This window comes from Carassius carassius, unplaced genomic scaffold (assembly GCF_963082965.1).
Source record: "Carassius carassius unplaced genomic scaffold, fCarCar2.1 SCAFFOLD_60, whole genome shotgun sequence".
Taxonomy (NCBI): Eukaryota; Metazoa; Chordata; class Actinopteri; order Cypriniformes; family Cyprinidae; genus Carassius; species Carassius carassius.
Genome location: NW_026775084.1, coordinates 812,501 through 833,982, shown reverse-complemented (window position 1 = coordinate 833,982; position 21,482 = coordinate 812,501). Strand labels below are relative to the sequence as shown.

Below are 21,482 nucleotides of genomic sequence, written 5' to 3'. Positions count from 1 at the left end.
TTCAGTAATTATCTAATAGTTTTGCATATATAAAAAAAAAAAAAAAAGAGTCAATGCCCAGTCTTAGAAAACCGAAACAGGTTTGGGCCTGGTTAGTACTTTTGAAAATTTTCACTAATTGTCTAATAATCTTGCAAAAAAAAAAAAAAAAAAAGAGTCAATGCCCAGTCTTAGAAAACCGAAACAGGTTTGGGCCAGGTTAGTACTTTTGGAAATTTTCATTAATTATGTAATAAATTTGCCAAAAAAAAAATTAAATAAATAAAGAGTCAATGCCCAATCTCAGAATCTAAGCAGGTTTGGGCCCAGTTAGTACTTGGATGGGAGACTGCCTGGAAATACCGATTATAGTGGCTGATCTTTAAATAGCCCTCTCTTTGCAGCCTCCTTCGCATACGGCCATACCAGCCTGGCTATGCCCGATCTCGTCTGATCTCGCAAGCTAAGCAGGGTTGGGCCTGGTTAGTACTTGGATGGGAGACCACCTGGGAATACCAGGTGCTGTAAGCTTTTAGGTTTCCTTCTCTACTTATATAATGCACTGGCGGTTATAGTCGCTGATCTTTAAATAGCCCTCTCTTTGCAGCCTAGTACTTTTGGAATTTTTCAGTAATTATCTAATAGTTTTGCATATATAAAAAAAAAAAAAAAAGAGTCAATGCCCAGTCTTAGAAAACCGAAACAGGTTTGGGCCTGGTTAGTACTTTTGAAAATTTTCACTAATTGTCTAATAATCTTGCAAAAAAAAAAAAAAAAAAAAGAGTCAATGCCCAGTCTTAGAAAACCGAAACAGGTTTGGGCCAGGTTAGTACTTTTGGAAATTTTCAGTAATTATGTAATAAATTTGCAAAAAAAAAAATTAAATAAATAAAGAGTCAATGCCCAATCTCAGAATCTAAGCAGGTTTGGGCCCAGTTACAGTTTTTTACAATCACTTTGCTACTATTTTCAGAACCTTGATGTCATTTTTCACAACTCTAGACACAAAACTCAAAACGGTTATCACTTGTAACACGGGCTGTCTAATGTTCAAAACACTGCCTTGCGCATTCACATCTTTAAAGAAATCTTGCACTTGCACAATCATTGGTTCAAAACACAACTTTACTGTGAAATACCATTGAAACATAACTATAGATCACCCACACACAAGCAACCGATAGTTTCACTGTGTCATTGTTCGTACAATCATTAAATATTGTAGAACAAAATAGGTGATACAGGTTTCATTATGGTACTACATGTACAGTAAATACATCTCAGTAAAAGTACTGCAGTAGTAGAGAGAATACTACAGACACAGTGGAATCATTGAACAAAGTTTGTAATATATTGATGCAAAACACTACAGTACAATCACACCATAGGTTTATTTGAATCAAAGCAAAAATAATTACCTATGAATAGAAAAGAAAAGACAGTACTGTAAAACATCAAATGCAGTGTTCCTCAACTTGCTTGTATTGTAAGAAACAAAACAGGAGTGATTACTGTACTTCTACATTGTCATCAACTCTGTGTTGTGGATTTGGCCACAGGTTCTCATCTACATCACAATGGATGTTTTCATTAGCCAAACATCTTGGAAAAAACCTTCAAGCATGGCGAACCCAGGCCCGACACTGGTCTGCTGTGATGTCATTGCAGGCGTCACCCATGGCCTGGTGAAGAGTGGCTTGTTCATGAGCGTGCCTATCATGAACCTTCCATCCCCATGCAGAGAAAAATTCCTCAATCGGGTTAAGGAAGGGAGAGTATGGGGGTAAATACAGGGTGGTAAATTGTGCATGGGCCTGAAACCATGCTTGCACCACATGAGCATGATGGAACCTGACATTGTCCCACACAATGACATAGGTCACATTTTCAGCTCTACAAACCTGATCGAGCTCATCAAGAAAGGTGAAGGGGAGAGCTGCATTATATGGTCCAATATGAGGTCTGCGTCCCACCACACCATCTTCTGATATAGCCGCACACATGGTAATGTTGGCCCTACGTTGTCCAGGTACTTGGATGGTTGCCCGCTGGCCAATGAAATTCCGACCTCTCCTCCTTGTCTTGGCCAGATTAAAACCTGCTTGATTAAAATATATGAATTTGTTATCGTCGTCATCAGCATCCAGCTCCATCACCCTCTAAAAATACATTTTGGAAACAGATTTAGAGATTACTGTACAATGTAGAATTTTTGGGAATGTTTTTACAACAGTCATCTTGAATCTGAACTTACCTGAACATACTCAGTCCTTATTTTCTTCACTCTGTCTGCATTTCTTTCAAAAGGCACACGGTATAGTTGTTTTATAGATACCTGGTGCCTTTTTAGTATGCGTGCAATAGTCGACAAACTAATGGATCCCACATTGTTGAACATGTCTTCATTGTCCAAGATATGCTGGCGAATTTCTGTAAGGCGAATATCATTTCTGGCCCGAACCAAATCGACCACAGCCTGCTCTTGTTGGTCAGTTAGAAAGTTGCCTCTGCCTCCACTATGTGCCTGGTCACAATTCTACAGGGAACATTAGAGTAAAAAGACACTTGGTCACATCACCTGTTCTGTGATACACATTGGTATGCAGTCATTGACAACTGAGAGTAGCATAATGTTTAGTGCATGCTGATAACTTACCAGTTCTCATTGCAGAAAGTTCTGATTATTGAGGCCACGGTTGACCTTCTGAGGTTTGGTTGTATCATTGTAGCCGCCTCAGTCATTGTCATGCCATGATTTATGACATGGTCTACAACTATTGCCCGAATTTCATTGGACACTCTATGCTGTTGCTGCCGCTGTCTTGGTCCGTGGCCTTGTTCTCTACCACGTTCCCCCACACCTCTCAAACGAGGCCCACGACCACCTCTCAGAAGGGGTGCCTGTCCTCTACCACGTTCCCCCACACCTCTCAAACGAGGCCCACGACCACCTTTCAGAAGGGGTGCCTGTCCTCTACCATTCCTTTGACCAACATGTCTTCCTCGTCTTCCTCCCACCACTGCTTGACCTCCATTGTGACCTGGATCACTTGCAGGCTCCATGTTACGTATCACTATGCTCTTGCAATTGGATCCCAATCAACTCTTCACTATATACTCATTCCACAATGTGCACTCAATCATCAGTAATGAGTTGGCAGAATTGGACAAGCAATTACAAGGGCCTGCATCTATACAGTGCAGTACTTTCAATACTGTAAATAGTCTGAAAAGGTGGTACAGTATTTGGGGCCATAGACACAGTGTCTGATGAAGCATTATGATCAAATATTAGGCTACATCCATGGATATTGTAGTCTAATTGGTTCATGCTCCGCGCTAATTGGTCACAATGAATCTCGTTATCTTGAAACTTTCATGATTTACAGTAAACATGGAAGATTGTCTGTCTGTTTCCATACAACTATGCATTAAGAGTAATGCAACAGTTACTTATCATTTTGAGCAGTTGTATCAATTGATAGTTAGATCATTGTAAGGAAATGAATAGACAGTCATTTGAAATGTAATGTGTGGATTGCCTTTTGAAATAGTAGCACTTTGATGTTAAGTTGTGTCATATTGAACAGGTGATTTTTGTTGAATGAACAAATGATCTAAGTTTTATGTGTATTGTATCCAAGCAATTGAGAAAAAGGTTAGAGTTTTGAAAAATGTGCATTTTGATCATTGGTTGTGAGTTTTGTGTCTAGAGTTGTGAAAAATGACATCAAGGTTCTGAAAAAAGTAACAAAGTGATTGTAAAAAACTGTAGTACTTGGATGGGAGACTGCCTGGAAATACCGATTATAGTGGCTGATCTTTAAATAGCCCTCTCTTTGCAGCCTCCTTCGCTTACGGCCATACCAGCCTGGCTATGCCTGATCTCGTCTGATCTCGGAAGCTAAGCAGGTTTGGGCCTGGTTAGTACTTGGATGGGAGACCGCCTGGGAATACCAGGTGCTGTAACCTTTAGGTTTCCTTCTCTACTTATATAATGCACTGGCGGTTATAGTGGCTGATCTTTAAATAGCCCTCTCTTTGCAGCCTAGTACTTTTGGAATTTTTCAGTAATTATCTAAGAGTTTTGCATAAAAAAAAAAAAAAAGTGTCAATGCCCAGTCTTAGAAAACCGAAACAGGTTTGGGCCTGTTTAGTAGTTTTGGAACTTTTCACTAATTGTCTAATAATCTAGCAAAAAAAAAAAAAAAAAAAAAGAGTCAATGCCCAGTCTTAGAAAACCGAAACAGGTTTGGGCCTGGTTAGTACTTTTGGAATTTTTCAGTAATTATCTAATAGTTTTGCATAAATAAAAAAAAAAAGAGTCAATGCCCAGTCTTAGAAAACCGAAACAGGTTTGGGCCTGGTTAGTACTTTTGGAACTTTTCACTAATTGTCTAATAATCTTGCAAAAAAAAAAAAAGAGTCAATGCCCAGTCTTAGAAAACCGAAACAGGTTTGGGCCAGGTTAGTACTTTTGGAAATTTTCAGTAATTATGTAATAAATTTGCAAAAAAAAAAATTAAATAAATAAAGAGTCAATGCCCAATCTCAGAATCTAAGCAGGTTTGGGCCCAGTTAGTACTTGGATGGGAGACTGCCTGGAAATACCGATTATAGTGGCTGATCTTTAAATAGCCCTCTCTTTGCAGCCTCCTTCGCTTACGGCCATACCAGCCTGGCTATGCCCGATCTCGTCTGATCTCGGAAGCTAAGCAGGTTTGGGCCTGGTTAGTACTTGGATGGGAGACCGACTGGGAATACCAGGTGCTGTAAGCTTTTAGGTTTCCTTCTCTACTTATATAATGCACTGGCGGTTATAGTGGCTGATCTTTAAATAGCCCTCTCTTTGCAGCCTAGTACTTTTGGAATTTTTCAGTAATTATCTAAGAGTTTTGCATAAATAAAAAAAAAAAAAAAAAAAAGAGTCAATGTTTAGTCTTAGAAAACCGAAACAGGTTTGGGCCTGTTTAGTAGTTTTGGAACTTTTCACTAATTGTCTAATAATGTAGCAAAAAAAAAAAAAAAAAAAAAAAAAAAAAAAAAGAGTCAATGCCCAGTCTTAGAAAACCGAAACAGGTTTGGGCCTGTTTAGTAGTTTTGGAACTTTTCACTAATTGTCTAATAATCTAGCAAAAAAAAAAAAAAAAAAAGAGTCAATGCCCAGTCTTAGAAAACCGAAACAGGTTTGGGCCTGGTTAGTACTTTTGGAACTTTTCACTAATTGTCTAATAATCTTGCAAAAAAAAAAAAAAAAAAAGAGTCAATGCCCAGTCTTAGAAAACCGAAACAGAATTGGGCCAGGTTAGTACTTTTGGAATTTTTCAGTAATTATCTAATAGTTTTGCATAAATAAAAAAAAAAGAGTCAATGCCCAGTCTTAGAAAACCGAAACAGGTTTGGGCCTGGTTAGTACTTTTGGAACTTTTCACTAATTGTCTAATAATCTTGCAAAAAAAAAAAAAAAAAAAAGAGTCAATGCCCAGTCTTAGAAAACCGAAACAGGTTTGGGCCAGGTTAGTACTTTTGGAAATTTTCAGTAATTATGTAATAAATTTGCAAAAAAAAAAATTAAATAAATAAAGAGTCAATGCCCAATCTCAGAATCTAAGCAGGTTTGGGCCCAGTTAGTACTTGGATGGGAGACTGCCTGGAAATACCGATTATAGTGGCTGATCTTTAAATAGCCCTCTCTTTGCAGCCTCCTTCGCTTACGGCCATAGCAGCCTGGCTATGCCCGATCTCGTCTGATCTCGCAAGCTAAGCAGGGTTGGGCCTGGTTAGTACTTGGATGGGAGACCGCCTGGGAATACCAGGTGCTGTAAGCTTTTAGGTTTCCTTCTCTACTTATATAATGCACTGGCGGTTATAGTGGCTGATCTTTAAATAGCCCTCTCTTTGCAGCCTAGTACTTTTGGAATTTTTCTGTAATTATCTAAGAGTTTTGCATAAATAAAAAAAAAAAAAAAAAAAAAGAGTCAATGCCCAGTCTTAGAAAACCGAAACAGGTTTGGGCCTGTTTAGTAGTTTTGGAACTTTTCACTAATTGTCTAATAATCTAGCAAAAAAAAAAAAAAAAAAAAAGAGTCAATGCCCAGTCTTAGAAAACCGAAACAGGTTTGGGCCTGGTTAGTACTTTTGGAACTTTTCACTAATTGTCTAATAATCTTGCAAAAAAAAAAAAAAAAAAAGAGTCAATGCCCAGTCTTAGAAAACCGAAACAGGTTTGGGCCAGGTTAGTACTTTTGGAATTTTTCAGTAATTATCTAATAGTTTTGCATAAATAAAAAAAAAAGAGTCAATGCCCAGTCTTAGAAAACCGAAACAGGTTTGGGCCAGGTTAGTACTTTTGGAAATTTTCACTAATTATGTAATAAATTTGCAAAAAAAAAAATTAAATAAATAAAGAGTCAATGCCCAATCTCAGAATCTAAGCAGGTTTGGGCCCAGTTAGAACTTGGATGGGAGACTGCCTGGAAATACCGATTATAGTGGCTGATCTTTAAATAGCCCTCTCTTTGCAGCCTCCTTCGCATACGGCCATACCAGCCTGGCTATGCCCGATCTCGTCTGATCTCGCAAGCTAAGCAGGGTTGGGCCTGGTTAGTACTTGGATGGGAGACCACCTGGGAATACCAGGTGCTGTAAGCTTTTAGGTTTCCTTCTCTACTTATATAATGCACTGGCGGTTATAGTCGCTGATCTTTAAATAGCCCTCTCTTTGCAGCCTAGTACTTTTGGAATTTTTCAGTAATTATCTAATAGTTTTGCATATATAAAAAAAAAAAAAAAAGAGTCAATGCCCAGTCTTAGAAAACCGAAACAGGTTTGGGCCTGGTTAGTACTTTTGAAAATTTTCACTAATTGTCTAATAATCTTGCAAAAAAAAAAAAAAAAAAAGAGTCAATGCCCAGTCTTAGAAAACCGAAACAGGTTTGGGCCAGGTTAGTACTTTTGGAAATTTTCAGTAATTATGTAATAAATTTGCAAAAAAAAAAATTAAATAAATAAAGAGTCAATGCCCAATCTCAGAATCTAAGCAGGTTTGGGCCCAGTTAGTACTTGGATGGGAGACTGCCTGGAAATACCGATTATAGTGGCTGATCTTTAAATAGCCCTCTCTTTGCAGCCTCCTTCGCATACGGCCATACCAGCCTGGCTATGCCCGATCTCGTCTGATCTCGCAAGCTAAGCAGGGTTGGGCCTGGTTAGTACTTGGATGGGAGACCACCTGGGAATACCAGGTGCTGTAAGCTTTTAGGTTTCCTTCTCTACTTATATAATGCACTGGCGGTTATAGTCGCTGATCTTTAAATAGCCCTCTCTTTGCAGCCTAGTACTTTTGGAATTTTTCAGTAATTATCTAATAGTTTTGCATATATAAAAAAAAAAAAAAAAGAGTCAATGCCCAGTCTTAGAAAACCGAAACAGGTTTGGGCCTGGTTAGTACTTTTGAAAATTTTCACTAATTGTCTAATAATCTTGCAAAAAAAAAAAAAAAAAAAAGAGTCAATGCCCAGTCTTAGAAAACCGAAACAGGTTTGGGCCAGGTTAGTACTTTTGGAAATTTTCAGTAATTATGTAATAAATTTGCAAAAAAAAAAATTAAATAAATAAAGAGTCAATGCCCAATCTCAGAATCTAAGCAGGTTTGGGCCCAGTTACAGTTTTTTACAATCACTTTGCTACTATTTTCAGAACCTTGATGTCATTTTTCACAACTCTAGACACAAAACTCAAAACGGTTATCACTTGTAACACGGGCTGTCTAATGTTCAAAACACTGCCTTGCGCATTCACATCTTTAAAGAAATCTTGCACTTGCACAATCATTGGTTCAAAACACAACTTTACTGTGAAATACCATTGAAACATAACTATAGATCACCCACACACAAGCAACCGATAGTTTCACTGTGTCATTGTTCGTACAATCATTAAATATTGTAGAACAAAATAGGTGATACAGGTTTCATTATGGTACTACATGTACAGTAAATACATCTCAGTAAAAGTACTGCAGTAGTAGAGAGAATACTACAGACACAGTGGAATCATTGAACAAAGTTTGTAATATATTGATGCAAAACACTACAGTACAATCACACCATAGGTTTATTTGAATCAAAGCAAAAATAATTACCTATGAATAGAAAAGAAAAGACAGTACTGTAAAACATCAAATGCAGTGTTCCTCAACTTGCTTGTATTGTAAGAAACAAAACAGGAGTGATTACTGTACTTCTACATTGTCATCAACTCTGTGTTGTGGATTTGGCCACAGGTTCTCATCTACATCACAATGGATGTTTTCATTAGCCAAACATCTTGGAAAAAACCTTCAAGCATGGCGAACCCAGGCCCGACACTGGTCTGCTGTGATGTCATTGCAGGCGTCACCCATGGCCTGGTGAAGAGTGGCTTGTTCATGAGCGTGCCTATCATGAACCTTCCATCCCCATGCAGAGAAAAATTCCTCAATCGGGTTAAGGAAGGGAGAGTATGGGGGTAAATACAGGGTGGTAAATTGTGCATGGGCCTGAAACCATGCTTGCACCACATGAGCATGATGGAACCTGACATTGTCCCACACAATGACATAGGTCACATTTTCAGCTCTACAAACCTGATCGAGCTCATCAAGAAAGGTGAAGGGGAGAGCTGCATTATATGGTCCAATATGAGGTCTGCGTCCCACCACACCATCTTCTGATATAGCCGCACACATGGTAATGTTGGCCCTACGTTGTCCAGGTACTTGGATGGTTGCCCGCTGGCCAATGAAATTCCGACCTCTCCTCCTTGTCTTGGCCAGATTAAAACCTGCTTGATTAAAATATATGAATTTGTTATCGTCGTCATCAGCATCCAGCTCCATCACCCTCTAAAAATACATTTTGGAAACAGATTTAGAGATTACTGTACAATGTAGAATTTTTGGGAATGTTTTTACAACAGTCATCTTGAATCTGAACTTACCTGAACATACTCAGTCCTTATTTTCTTCACTCTGTCTGCATTTCTTTCAAAAGGCACACGGTATAGTTGTTTTATAGATACCTGGTGCCTTTTTAGTATGCGTGCAATAGTCGACAAACTAATGGATCCCACATTGTTGAACATGTCTTCATTGTCCAAGATATGCTGGCGAATTTCTGTAAGGCGAATATCATTTCTGGCCCGAACCAAATCGACCACAGCCTGCTCTTGTTGGTCAGTTAGAAAGTTGCCTCTGCCTCCACTATGTGCCTGGTCACAATTCTACAGGGAACATTAGAGTAAAAAGACACTTGGTCACATCACCTGTTCTGTGATACACATTGGTATGCAGTCATTGACAACTGAGAGTAGCATAATGTTTAGTGCATGCTGATAACTTACCAGTTCTCATTGCAGAAAGTTCTGATTATTGAGGCCACGGTTGACCTTCTGAGGTTTGGTTGTATCATTGTAGCCGCCTCAGTCATTGTCATGCCATGATTTATGACATGGTCTACAACTATTGCCCGAATTTCATTGGACACTCTATGCTGTTGCTGCCGCTGTCTTGGTCCGTGGCCTTGTTCTCTACCACGTTCCCCCACACCTCTCAAACGAGGCCCACGACCACCTCTCAGAAGGGGTGCCTGTCCTCTACCACGTTCCCCCACACCTCTCAAACGAGGCCCACGACCACCTTTCAGAAGGGGTGCCTGTCCTCTACCATTCCTTTGACCAACATGTCTTCCTCGTCTTCCTCCCACCACTGCTTGACCTCCATTGTGACCTGGATCACTTGCAGGCTCCATGTTACGTATCACTATGCTCTTGCAATTGGATCCCAATCAACTCTTCACTATATACTCATTCCACAATGTGCACTCAATCATCAGTAATGAGTTGGCAGAATTGGACAAGCAATTACAAGGGCCTGCATCTATACAGTGCAGTACTTTCAATACTGTAAATAGTCTGAAAAGGTGGTACAGTATTTGGGGCCATAGACACAGTGTCTGATGAAGCATTATGATCAAATATTAGGCTACATCCATGGATATTGTAGTCTAATTGGTTCATGCTCCGCGCTAATTGGTCACAATGAATCTCGTTATCTTGAAACTTTCATGATTTACAGTAAACATGGAAGATTGTCTGTCTGTTTCCATACAACTATGCATTAAGAGTAATGCAACAGTTACTTATCATTTTGAGCAGTTGTATCAATTGATAGTTAGATCATTGTAAGGAAATGAATAGACAGTCATTTGAAATGTAATGTGTGGATTGCCTTTTGAAATAGTAGCACTTTGATGTTAAGTTGTGTCATATTGAACAGGTGATTTTTGTTGAATGAACAAATGATCTAAGTTTTATGTGTATTGTATCCAAGCAATTGAGAAAAAGGTTAGAGTTTTGAAAAATGTGCATTTTGATCATTGGTTGTGAGTTTTGTGTCTAGAGTTGTGAAAAATGACATCAAGGTTCTGAAAAAAGTAACAAAGTGATTGTAAAAAACTGTAGTACTTGGATGGGAGACTGCCTGGAAATACCGATTATAGTGGCTGATCTTTAAATAGCCCTCTCTTTGCAGCCTCCTTCGCTTACGGCCATACCAGCCTGGCTATGCCTGATCTCATCTGATCTCGGAAGCTAAGCAGGTTTGGGCCTGGTTAGTACTTGGATGGGAGACCGCCTGGGAATACCAGGTGCTGTAACCTTTAGGTTTCCTTCTCTACTTATATAATGCACTGGCGGTTATAGTGGCTGATCTTTAAATAGCCCTCTCTTTGCAGCCTAGTACTTTTGGAATTTTTCAGTAATTATCTAAGAGTTTTGCATAAAAAAAAAAAAAAAGTGTCAATGCCCAGTCTTAGAAAACCGAAACAGGTTTGGGCCTGTTTAGTAGTTTTGGAACTTTTCACTAATTGTCTAATAATCTAGCAAAAAAAAAAAAAAAAAAAAAGAGTCAATGCCCAGTCTTAGAAAACCGAAACAGGTTTGGGCCTGGTTAGTACTTTTGGAACTTTTCACTAATTGTCTAATAATCTTGCAAAAAAAAAAAAAAAAAAAGAGTCAATGCCCAGTCTTAGAAAACCGAAACAGAATTGGGCCAGGTTAGTACTTTTGGAATTTTTCAGTAATTATCTAATAGTTTTGCATAAATAAAAAAAAAAAGAGTCAATGCCCAGTCTTAGAAAACCGAAACAGGTTTGGGCCTGGTTAGTACTTTTGGAACTTTTCACTAATTGTCTAATAATCTTGCAAAAAAAAAAAAAGAGTCAATGCCCAGTCTTAGAAAACCGAAACAGGTTTGGGCCAGGTTAGTACTTTTGGAAATTTTCAGTAATTATGTAATAAATTTGCAAAAAAAAAAATTAAATAAATAAAGAGTCAATGCCCAATCTCAGAATCTAAGCAGGTTTGGGCCCAGTTAGTACTTGGATGGGAGACTGCCTGGAAATACCGATTATAGTGGCTGATCTTTAAATAGCCCTCTCTTTGCAGCCTCCTTCGCTTACGGCCATACCAGCCTGGCTATGCCCGATCTCGTCTGATCTCGGAAGCTAAGCAGGTTTGGGCCTGGTTAGTACTTGGATGGGAGACCGCCTGGGAATACCAGGTGCTGTAAGCTTTTAGGTTTCCTTCTCTACTTATATAATGCACTGGCGGTTATAGTGGCTGATCTTTAAATAGCCCTCTCTTTGCAGCCTAGTACTTTTGGAATTTTTCAGTAATTATCTAAGAGTTTTGCATAAATAAAAAAAAAAAAAAAAAAAAGAGTCAATGTTTAGTCTTAGAAAACCGAAACAGGTTTGGGCCTGTTTAGTAGTTTTGGAACTTTTCACTAATTGTCTAATAATGTAGCAAAAAAAAAAAAAAAAAAAAAAAAAGAGTCAATGCCCAGTCTTAGAAAACCGAAACAGGTTTGGGCCTGTTTAGTAGTTTTGGAACTTTTCACTAATTGTCTAATAATCTAGCAAAAAAAAAAAAAAAAAAAGAGTCAATGCCCAGTCTCAGAAAACCGAAACAGGTTTGGGCCTGGTTAGTACTTTTGGAACTTTTCACTAATTGTCTAATAATCTTGCAAAAAAAAAAAAAAAAAAAGAGTCAATGCCCAGTCTTAGAAAACCGAAACAGAATTGGGCCAGGTTAGTACTTTTGGAATTTTTCAGTAATTATCTAATAGTTTTGCATAAATAAAAAAAAAAGAGTCAATGCCCAGTCTTAGAAAACCGAAACAGGTTTGGGCCTGGTTAGTACTTTTGGAACTTTTCACTAATTGTCTAATAATCTTGCAAAAAAAAAAAAAAAAAAAAGAGTCAATGCCCAGTCTTAGAAAACCGAAACAGGTTTGGGCCTGTTTAGTAGTTTTGGAACTTTTCACTAATTGTCTAATAATCTAGCAAAAAAAAAAAAAAAAAGAGTCAATGCCCAGTCTTAGAAAACCGAAACAGGTTTGGGCCAGGTTAGTACTTTTGGAAATTTTCAGTAATTATGTAATAAATTTGCAAAAAAAAAAATTAAATAAATAAAGAGTCAATGCCCAATCTCAGAATCTAAGCAGGTTTGGGCCCAGTTAGTACTTGGATGGGAGACTGCCTGGAAATACCGATTATAGTGGCTGATCTTTAAATAGCCCTCTCTTTGCAGCCTCCTTCGCTTACGGCCATAGCAGCCTGGCTATGCCCGATCTCGTCTGATCTCGCAAGCTAAGCAGGGTTGGGCCTGGTTAGTACTTGGATGGGAGACCGCCTGGGAATACCAGGTGCTGTAAGCTTTTAGGTTTCCTTCTCTACTTATATAATGCACTGGCGGTTATAGTGGCTGATCTTTAAATAGCCCTCTCTTTGCAGCCTAGTACTTTTGGAATTTTTCTGTAATTATCTAAGAGTTTTGCATAAATAAAAAAAAAAAAAAAAAAAAGAGTCAATGCCCAGTCTTAGAAAACCGAAACAGGTTTGGGCCTGTTTAGTAGTTTTGGAACTTTTCACTAATTGTCTAATAATCTAGCAAAAAAAAAAAAAAAAAAAAAGAGTCAATGCCCAGTCTTAGAAAACCGAAACAGGTTTGGGCCTGGTTAGTACTTTTGGAACTTTTCACTAATTGTCTAATAATCTTGCAAAAAAAAAAAAAAAAAAAAGAGTCAATGCCCAGTCTTAGAAAACCGAAACAGGTTTGGGCCAGGTTAGTACTTTTGGAATTTTTCAGTAATTATCTAATAGTTTTGCATAAATAAAAAAAAAAGAGTCAATGCCCAGTCTTAGAAAACCGAAACAGGTTTGGGCCAGGTTAGTACTTTTGGAAATTTTCACTAATTATGTAATAAATTTGCAAAAAAAAAAATTAAATAAATAAAGAGTCAATGCCCAATCTCAGAATCTAAGCAGGTTTGGGCCCAGTTAGAACTTGGATGGGAGACTGCCTGGAAATACCGATTATAGTGGCTGATCTTTAAATAGCCCTCTCTTTGCAGCCTCCTTCGCTTACGGCCATACCAGCCTGGCTATGCCCGATCTCGTCTGATCTCGGAAGCTAAGCAGGTTTGGGCCTGGTTAGTACTTGGATGGGAGACCGCCTGGGAATACCAGGTGCTGTAAGCTTTTAGGTTTCCTTCTCTACTTATATAATGCACTGGCGGTTATAGTGGCTGATCTTTAAATAGCCCTCTCTTTGCAGCCTAGTACTTTTGGAATTTTTCAGTAATTATCTAAGAGTTTTGCATAAATAAAAAAAAAAAAAAAAAAAGAGTCAATGCCCAGTCTTAGAAAACCGAAACAGGTTTGGGCCTGTTTAGTAGTTTTGGAACTTTTCACTAATTGTCTAATAATCTAGCAAAAAAAAAAAAAAAAAAAGAGTCAATGCCCAGTCTTAGAAAACCGAAACAGGTTTGGGCCTGGTTAGTACTTTTGAAAATTTTCACTAATTGTCTAATAATCTTGCAAAAAAAAAAAAAAAAAAAAAGAGTCAATGCCCAGTCTTAGAAAACCGAAACAGGTTTGGGCCTGTTTAGTAGTTTTGGAACTTTTCACTAATTGTCTAATAATCTAGCAAAAAATTAAATAAAAAAAAGAGTCAATGCCCAGTCTTAGAAAACCGAAACAGGTTTGGGCCTGGTTATTACTTTTAAAAATTTTCACTAATTGTCTAATAATCTAGCAAAAAAAAAAAAAAGAGTCAATGCCCAGTCTTAGAAAACCGAAACAGGTTTGGGCCAGGTTAGTACTTTTGGAAATTTTCAGTAATTATGTAATAAATTTGCAAAAATTTTTTTAAATAAATAAAGAGTCAATGCCCAATCTCAGAATCTAAGCAGGTTTGGGCCCAGTTAGTACTTGGATGGGAGACTGCCTTGAAATACCGATTATAGTGGCTGATCTTTAAATAGCCCTCTCTTTGCAGCCTCGTTCGCTTACGGCCATACCAGCCTGGCTATGCCCGATCTCGTCTGATCTCGGAAGCTAAGCAGGTTTGGTCCTGGTTAGTACTTGGATGGGAGACCGCCTGGGAATACCAGGTGCTGTAAGCTTTTAGGTTTCCTTCTCTACTTATATAATGCACTGGCAGTTATAGTGGCTGATCTTTAAATAGCCCTCTCTTTGCAGCCTCCTTCGCTTACGGCCATACCAGCCTGGCTATGCCCGATCTCGTCTGATCTCGGAAGCTAAGCAGGTTTGGGCCTGGTTAGTACTTGGATGGGAGACCGCCTGGGAATACCAGGTGCTGTAAGCTTTTAGGTTTCCTTCTCTACTTATATAATGCACTGGCGGTTATAGTGGCTGATCTTTAAATAGCCCTCTCTTTGCAGCCTAGTACTTTTGGAATTTTTCAGTAATTATCTAAGAGTTTTGCATAAAAAAAAAAAAAAAGTGTCAATGCCCAGTCTTAGAAAACCGAAACAGGTTTGGGCCTGTTTAGTAGTTTTGGAACTTTTCACTAATTGTCTAATAATCTAGCAAAAAAAAAAAAAAAAAAAAAAAAGAAAAAAAAAGAGTCAATGCCCAGTCTTAGAAAACCGAAACAGGTTTGGGCCTGTTTAGTAGTTTTGGAACTTTTCACTAATTGTCTAATGATCTAGCAAAAAAAAAAAAAAAAAAAGAGTCAATGCCCAGTCTTAGAAAACCGAAACAGGTTTAGGCCTGGTTAGTACTTTTGAAAATTTTCACTAATTGTCTAATAATCTTGCAAAAAAAAAAAAAAAAAAAAGAGTCAATGCCCAGTCTTAGAAAACCGAAACAGGTTTGGGCCAGGTTAGTACTTTTGGAATTTTTCAGTAATTATCTAATAGTTTTGCATAAATAAAAAAAAAAGAGTCAATGCCCAGTCTTAGAAAACCGAAACAGGTTTGGGCCAGGTTAGTACTTTTGGAAATTTTCACTAATTATGTAATAAATTTGCAAAAAAAAAAATTAAATAAATAAAGAGTCAATGCCCAATCTCAGAAGCTAAGCAGGTTTGGGCCCAGTTAGAACTTGGATGGGAGACTGCCTGGAAATACCGATTATAGTGGCTGATTTTTAAATAGCCCTCTCTTTGCAGCCTCCTTCGCTTACGGCCATACCAGCCTGGCTATGCCCGATCTCGTCTGATCTCGCAAGCTAAGCAGGGTTGTGCCTGGTTAGTACTTGGATGGGAGACCGCCTGGGAATACCAGGTGCTGTAAGCTTTTAGGTTTCCTTCTCTACTTATATAATGCACTGGCGGTTATAGTGGCTGATCTTTAAATAGCCCTCTCTTTGCAGCCTAGTACTTTTGGAATTTTTCAGTAATTATCTAAGAGTTTTGCATAAATAAAAAAAAAAAAAAAAAAAGAGTCAATGCCCAGTCTTAGAAAACCGAAACAGGTTTGGGCCTGTTTAGTTGTTTTGGAACTTTTCACTAATTGCCTAATAATCTTGCAAAAAAAAAAAAAAAAAAGAGTCAATGCCCAGTCTTAGAAAACCGAAACAGGTTTGGGCCAGGTTAGTACTTTTGGAATTTTTCAGTAATTATCTAATAGTTTTGCATAAATAAAAAAAAAAGAGTCAATGCCCAGTCTTAGAAAACAGAAACAGGTTTGGGCCTGGTTAGTACTTTTGGAACTTTTCACTAATTGTCTAATAATCTTGCAAAAAAAAAAAAAAAAAAAGAGTCAATGCCCAGTCTTAGAAAACCGAAACAGGTTTGGGCCAGGTTAGTACTTTTGGAAGTTTTCAGTAATTATGTAATAAATTTGCAAAAAAAAAAATTAAATAAATAAAGAGTCAATGCCCAATCTCAGAATCTAAGCAGGTTTGGGCCCAGTTAGTACTTGGATGGGAGACTGCCTGGAAATACCGATTATAGTGGCTGATCTTTAAATAGCCCTCTCTTTGCAGCCTCGTTCGCTTACGGCCATACCAGCCTGGCTATGCCCGATCTCGTCTGATCTCGGAAGCTAAGCAGGTTTGGGCCTGGTTAGTACTTGGATGGGAGACCGCCTGGGAATACCAGGTGCTGTAAGCTTTTAGGTTTCCTTCTCTACTTATATAATGCACTGGCAGTTATAGTGGCTGATCTTTAAATAGCCCTCTCTTTGCAGCCTCCTTCGCTTACGGCCATACCAGCCTGGCTATACCCGATCTCGTCTGATCTCGGAAGCTAAGCAGGTTTGGGCCTGGTTAGTACTTGGATGGGAGACCGCCTGGGAATACCAGGTGCTGTAAGCTTTTAGGTTTCCTTCTCTACTTATATAATGCACTGGCAGTTATAGTGGCTGATCTTTAAATAGCCCTCTCTTTGCAGCCTCCTTTGCTTACGGCCATACCAGCCTGGCTATACCCGATCTCGTCTGATCTCGGAAGCTAAGCAGGTTTGGGCCTGGTTAGTACTTGGATGGGAGACCTCCTGGGAATACCAGGTGCTGTAAGCTTTTAGGTTTCCTTCTCTACTTATATAATGCACTGGCGGTTATAGTGGCTGATCTTTAAATAGCCCTCTCTTTGCAGCCTAGTACTTTTGGAATTTTTCAGTAATTATCTAAGAGTTTTGCATCAATAAAAAAAAAAAAAAAAAAAAGAGTCAATGTCCAGTCTTAGAAAACCGAAACAGGTTTGGGCCTGTTTAGTAGTTTTGGAACTTTTCACTAATTGTCTAATAATCTAGCAAAAAAAAAAAAAAAAAAAAAAAGAGTCAATGCCCAGTCTTAGAAAACCGAAACAGGTTTGGGCCTGTTTAGTAGTTTTGGAACTTTTCACTAATTGTCTAATAATCTAGCAAAAAAAAAAAAAAAAAAAGAGTCAATGCCCAGTCTTAGAAAACCGAAACAGGTTTGGGCCTGGTTAGTACTTTTGAAAATTTTCACTAATTGTCTAATAATCTTGCAAAAAAAAAACAAAAAAAAAAGAGTCAATGCCCAGTCTTAGAAAACCGAAACAGGTTTGGGCCTGTTTAGTAGTTTTGGAACTTTTCACTAATTGTCTAATAATCTAGCAAAAAAAAAAAAAAAAAAAAGAGTCAATGCCCAGTCTTAGAAAACCGAAACAGGTTTGGGCCTGGTTAGTACTTTTGAAAATTTTCACTAATTGTCTAATAATCTTGCAAAAAAAAAAAAAAAAAAAAAAGAGTCAATGCCCAGTCTTAGAAAACCGAAACAGGTTTGGGCCAGGTTAGTACTTTTGGAAATTTTCAGTAATTATGTAATAAATTTGCAAAAAAAATTTTAAATAAATAAAGAGTCAATGCCCAATCTCAGAATCTAAGCAGGTTTGGGCCTGGTTAGTACTTGGATGGGAGACCGCCTGGGAATACCAGGTGCTGTAAGCTTTTAGGTTTCCTTCTCTACTTATATAATGCACTGGCAGTTATAGTGGCTGATCTTTAAATAGCCCTCTCTTTGCAGCCTCCTTCGCTTACGGCCATACCAGCCTGGCTATACCCGATCTCGTCTGATCTCGGAAGCTAAGCAGGTTTGGGCCTGGTTAGTACTTGGATGGGAGACCTCCTGGGAATACCAGGTGCTGTAAGCTTTTAGGTTTCCTTCTCTACTTATATAATGCACTGGCGGTTATAGTGGCTGATCTTTAAATAGCCCTCTCTTTGCAGCCTAGTACTTTTGGAATTTTTCAGTAATTATCTAAGAGTTTTGCATAAATAAAAAAAAAAAAAAAAAAAAGAGTCAATGTCCAGTCTTAGAAAACCGAAACAGGTTTGGGCCTGTTTAGTAGTTATGGAACTTTTCACTAATTGTCTAATAATCTAGCAAAAAAAAAAAAAAAGAGTCAATGCCCAGTCTTAGAAAACCGAAACAGGTTTGGGCCTGTTTAGTAGTTTTGGAACTTTTCATTAATTGTCTAATAATCTAGCAAAAAAAAAAAAAAAAAAAAAAGAGTCAATGCCCAGTCTTAGAAAACCGAAACAGGTTTGGGCCTGGTTAGTACTTTTGGAAATTTTAAGTAATTATGTAATAAATTTGCAAAAAAAAAAATTAAATAAATAAAGAGTCAATGCCCAATCTCAGAATCTAAGCAGGTTTGGGCCCAGTTAGTACTTGGATGGGAGACTGCCTGGAAATACCGATTATAGTGGCTGATCTTTAAATAGCCTTCTCTTTGCAGCCTCCTTCGCTTACGGCCATACCAGCCAGGCTATGCCCGATCTCGTCTGATCTCGGAAGCTAAGCAGGTTTGGGCCTGGTTAGTACTTGGATGGGAGACCTCCTGGGAATACCAGGTGCTGTAAGCTTTTAGGTTTCCTTCTGTACTTATATAATGCACTGGCGGTTATAGTGGCTGATCTTTAAATAGCCCTCTCTTTGCAGCCTAGTACTTTTGGAATTTTTCAGTAATTATCTAAGAGTTTTGCATAAATAAATAAAAAAAAAAAAAAAAGAGTCAATGCCCAGTCTTAGAAAACCGAAACAGGTTTGGGCCTGTTTAGTAGTTTTGGAACTTTTCACTAATTGTCTAATAATCTAGCAAAAAAAAAAAAAAAAAAAGAGTCAATGCCCAGTCTTAGAAAACCGAAACAGGTTTGGGCCTGGTTAGTACTTTTGAAAATTTTCACTAATTGTCTAACAATCTTGCAAAAAAAAAAAAAAGAGTCAATGCCCAGTCTTAGAAAACCGAAACAGGTTTGGGCCTGTTTAGTAGTTTTGGAACTTTTCACTAATTGTCTAATAATCTAGCAAAAAAAAAAAAAAAAAAAGAGTCAATGCCCAGTCTTAGAAAACCGAAACAGGTTTGGGCCTGGTTAGTACTTTTGAAAATTTTCACTAATTGTCTAATAATCTTGCAAAATTTTTTTTAAATAAATAAAGAGTCAATGCCCAATCTCAGAATCTAAGCAGGTTTGGGCCCAGTTAGTACTTGGATGGGAGACTGCCTGGAAATACCGATTATAGTGGCTGATCTTTAAATAGCCCTCTCTTTGCAGCCTCGTTCTCTTACGGCCATACCAGCCTGGCTATGCCCGATCTCGTCTGATCTCGGAAGCTAAGCAGGTTTGGGCCTTGTTAGTACTTGGATGGGAGACCGCCTGGGAATACCAGGTGCTGTAAGCTTTTAGGTTTCCTTCTCTACTTATATAATGCACTGGCAGTTATAGTGGCTGATCTTTAAATAGCCCTCTCTTTGCAGCCTCCTTCGCTTACGGCCATACCAGCCTGGCTATGCCCGATCTTGTCTGATCTCGGAAGCTAAGCAGGTTTGGGCCTGGTTAGCACTTGGATGGGAGACCTCCTGGGAATACCAGGTGCTGTAAGCTTTTAGGTTTCCTTCTCTACTTATATAATGCACTGGCGGTTATAGTGGCTGATCTTTAAATAGCCCTCTCTTTGCAGCCTAGTACTTTTGGAATTTTTCAGTAATTATCTAAGAGTTTTGCATAAATAAAAAAAAAAAAAAAAAAAAGAGTCAATGCCCAGTCTTAGAAAACCGAAACAGGTTTGGGCCTGTTTAGTAGTTTTGGAACTTTTCATTAATTGTCTAATAATCTAGCAAAAAAAAAAAAAAAAAAAAAAAAAGAGTCAATGCCCAGTCTTAGAAAACCGAAACAGGTTTGGGCCTGGTTAGTACTTTTGGAAATTTTAAGTAATTATGTAATAAATTTGCAAAAAAAAAAAATTAAATAAATAAAGAGTCAATGCCCAATCTTAGAAAACCGAAACAGGTTTGGGCCTGTTTAGTAGTTTTGGAACTTTTCACTAATTGTCTAATAATCTAGCAAAAAAAAAAAAAAAAAAAAAGAGTCAATGCCCAGTCTTAGAAAACTGAAACAGGTTTGGGCCTGGTTAGTACTTTTGAAAATTTTCACTAATTGTCTAATAATCTTGCAAAAAAAAAAAAAAAAAAAAAGAGTCAATGCCCAGTCTTAGAAAACCGAAACAGGTTTGGGCCAGGTTAGTACTTTTGGAAATTTTCAGTAATTATGTAATAAATTTGCAAAATTTTTTTTAAATAAATAAAGAGTCAATGCCCAATCTCAGAATCTAAGCAGGTTTAGGCCCAGTTAGTACTTGGATGGGAGACTGCCTGGAAATACCGATTATAGTGGCTGATCTTTAAATAGCCCTCTCTTTGCAGCCTCGTTCTCTTACGGCCATACCAGCCTGGCTATGCCCGATCTCGTCTGATCTCGGAAGCTAAGCAGGTTTGGGCCTTGTTAGTACTTGGATGGGAGACCGCCTGGGAATACCAGGTGCTGTAAGCTTTTAGGTTTCCTTCTCTACTTATATAATGCACTGGCAGTTATAGTGGCTGATCTTTAAATAGCCCTCTCTTTGCAGCCTCCTTCGCTAACGGCCATACCAGCCTGGCTATGCCCGATCTCGTCTGATCTCGGAAGCTAAGCAGGTTTGGGCCTGGTTAGTACTTGGATGGGAGACCTCCTGGGAATACCAGGTGCTGTAAGCTTTTAGGTTTCCTTCTCTACTTATATAATGCACTGGCGGTTATAGTGGCTGATCTTTAAATAGCCCTCTCTTTGCAGCCTAGTACTTTTGGAATTTTTCAGTAATTATCTAAGAGTTTTGCATAAAAAAAAAAAAAAAAAAAAAAAAGAGTCAATGCCCAGTCTTAGAAAACCGAAACAGGTTTGGGCCTGGTTAGTACTTTTGGAAATTTTAAGTAATTATGTAATAAATTTGCAAAAAAAAAAAATTAAATAAATAAAGAGTCAATGCCCAATCTTAGAAAACCGAAACAGGTTTGGGCCTGTTTAGTAGTTTTGGAACTTTTCACTAATTGTCTAATAATCTAGCAAAAAAAAAAAAAAAAAAAAGAGTCAATGCCCAGTCTTAGAAAACCGAAACAGGTTTGGGCCTGGTTAGTACTTTTGAAAATTTTCACTAATTGTCTAATAATCTTGCAAAAAAAAAAAAAAAAAAAGAGTCAATGCCCAGTCTTAGAAAACCGAAACAGGTTTGGGCCAGGTTAGTACTTTTGGAAATTTTCAGTAATTATGTAATAAATTTGCAAAATTTTTTTTAAATAAATAAAGAATCAATGCCCAATCTCAGAATCTAAGCAGGTTTGGGCCCAGTTAGTACTTGGATGGGAGACTGCCGTGAA

The 21,482-nt window shown here is 38.0% G+C and overlaps 22 non-coding genes across 22 annotated transcripts; all 22 read left to right on the top strand.

Moving 5' to 3' along the window:
* Positions 1-391: 391 nt before the first annotated feature.
* Positions 392-510, top strand: LOC132136230 (5S ribosomal RNA). The gene has a single exon (XR_009431126.1). It is a non-coding gene; the product is annotated as a 5S ribosomal RNA (ribosomal RNA).
* A 3,322-nt stretch (positions 511-3,832) lies between these two features.
* LOC132136087 (5S ribosomal RNA) lies at positions 3,833-3,951 on the top strand. Its single transcript, XR_009430991.1, has one exon. It is a non-coding gene; the product is annotated as a 5S ribosomal RNA (ribosomal RNA).
* A 688-nt stretch (positions 3,952-4,639) lies between these two features.
* On the top strand, positions 4,640-4,758 carry LOC132135319 (5S ribosomal RNA). Its single transcript, XR_009430269.1, has one exon. It is a non-coding gene; the product is annotated as a 5S ribosomal RNA (ribosomal RNA).
* Positions 4,759-5,688: 930 nt separating this feature from the next.
* LOC132136270 (5S ribosomal RNA) lies at positions 5,689-5,807 on the top strand. The gene has a single exon (XR_009431166.1). It is a non-coding gene; the product is annotated as a 5S ribosomal RNA (ribosomal RNA).
* A 704-nt stretch (positions 5,808-6,511) lies between these two features.
* Positions 6,512-6,630, top strand: LOC132136229 (5S ribosomal RNA). The gene has a single exon (XR_009431125.1). It is a non-coding gene; the product is annotated as a 5S ribosomal RNA (ribosomal RNA).
* Positions 6,631-7,116: 486 nt separating this feature from the next.
* On the top strand, positions 7,117-7,235 carry LOC132136228 (5S ribosomal RNA). The gene has a single exon (XR_009431124.1). It is a non-coding gene; the product is annotated as a 5S ribosomal RNA (ribosomal RNA).
* A 3,322-nt stretch (positions 7,236-10,557) lies between these two features.
* LOC132135939 (5S ribosomal RNA) lies at positions 10,558-10,676 on the top strand. The gene has a single exon (XR_009430852.1). It is a non-coding gene; the product is annotated as a 5S ribosomal RNA (ribosomal RNA).
* A 795-nt stretch (positions 10,677-11,471) lies between these two features.
* On the top strand, positions 11,472-11,590 carry LOC132135005 (5S ribosomal RNA). The gene has a single exon (XR_009429971.1). It is a non-coding gene; the product is annotated as a 5S ribosomal RNA (ribosomal RNA).
* Positions 11,591-12,617: 1,027 nt separating this feature from the next.
* Positions 12,618-12,736, top strand: LOC132136269 (5S ribosomal RNA). The gene has a single exon (XR_009431165.1). It is a non-coding gene; the product is annotated as a 5S ribosomal RNA (ribosomal RNA).
* A 704-nt stretch (positions 12,737-13,440) lies between these two features.
* LOC132135003 (5S ribosomal RNA) lies at positions 13,441-13,559 on the top strand. Its single transcript, XR_009429970.1, has one exon. It is a non-coding gene; the product is annotated as a 5S ribosomal RNA (ribosomal RNA).
* Positions 13,560-14,366: 807 nt separating this feature from the next.
* On the top strand, positions 14,367-14,485 carry LOC132135774 (5S ribosomal RNA). The gene has a single exon (XR_009430698.1). It is a non-coding gene; the product is annotated as a 5S ribosomal RNA (ribosomal RNA).
* An 84-nt stretch (positions 14,486-14,569) lies between these two features.
* Positions 14,570-14,688, top strand: LOC132135002 (5S ribosomal RNA). Its single transcript, XR_009429969.1, has one exon. It is a non-coding gene; the product is annotated as a 5S ribosomal RNA (ribosomal RNA).
* Positions 14,689-15,503: 815 nt separating this feature from the next.
* Positions 15,504-15,622, top strand: LOC132136271 (5S ribosomal RNA). The gene has a single exon (XR_009431167.1). It is a non-coding gene; the product is annotated as a 5S ribosomal RNA (ribosomal RNA).
* A 699-nt stretch (positions 15,623-16,321) lies between these two features.
* On the top strand, positions 16,322-16,440 carry LOC132135001 (5S ribosomal RNA). Its single transcript, XR_009429968.1, has one exon. It is a non-coding gene; the product is annotated as a 5S ribosomal RNA (ribosomal RNA).
* Positions 16,441-16,524: 84 nt separating this feature from the next.
* Positions 16,525-16,643, top strand: LOC132135094 (5S ribosomal RNA). Its single transcript, XR_009430056.1, has one exon. It is a non-coding gene; the product is annotated as a 5S ribosomal RNA (ribosomal RNA).
* An 84-nt stretch (positions 16,644-16,727) lies between these two features.
* Positions 16,728-16,846, top strand: LOC132136624 (5S ribosomal RNA). The gene has a single exon (XR_009431481.1). It is a non-coding gene; the product is annotated as a 5S ribosomal RNA (ribosomal RNA).
* A 977-nt stretch (positions 16,847-17,823) lies between these two features.
* LOC132136508 (5S ribosomal RNA) lies at positions 17,824-17,942 on the top strand. The gene has a single exon (XR_009431370.1). It is a non-coding gene; the product is annotated as a 5S ribosomal RNA (ribosomal RNA).
* Positions 17,943-18,538: 596 nt separating this feature from the next.
* LOC132135450 (5S ribosomal RNA) lies at positions 18,539-18,657 on the top strand. The gene has a single exon (XR_009430393.1). It is a non-coding gene; the product is annotated as a 5S ribosomal RNA (ribosomal RNA).
* Positions 18,658-19,355: 698 nt separating this feature from the next.
* LOC132136132 (5S ribosomal RNA) lies at positions 19,356-19,474 on the top strand. Its single transcript, XR_009431033.1, has one exon. It is a non-coding gene; the product is annotated as a 5S ribosomal RNA (ribosomal RNA).
* An 84-nt stretch (positions 19,475-19,558) lies between these two features.
* On the top strand, positions 19,559-19,677 carry LOC132136179 (5S ribosomal RNA). Its single transcript, XR_009431079.1, has one exon. It is a non-coding gene; the product is annotated as a 5S ribosomal RNA (ribosomal RNA).
* An 826-nt stretch (positions 19,678-20,503) lies between these two features.
* LOC132136131 (5S ribosomal RNA) lies at positions 20,504-20,622 on the top strand. Its single transcript, XR_009431032.1, has one exon. It is a non-coding gene; the product is annotated as a 5S ribosomal RNA (ribosomal RNA).
* Positions 20,623-20,706: 84 nt separating this feature from the next.
* LOC132135305 (5S ribosomal RNA) lies at positions 20,707-20,825 on the top strand. Its single transcript, XR_009430255.1, has one exon. It is a non-coding gene; the product is annotated as a 5S ribosomal RNA (ribosomal RNA).
* Positions 20,826-21,482: the final 657 nt, after the last annotated feature.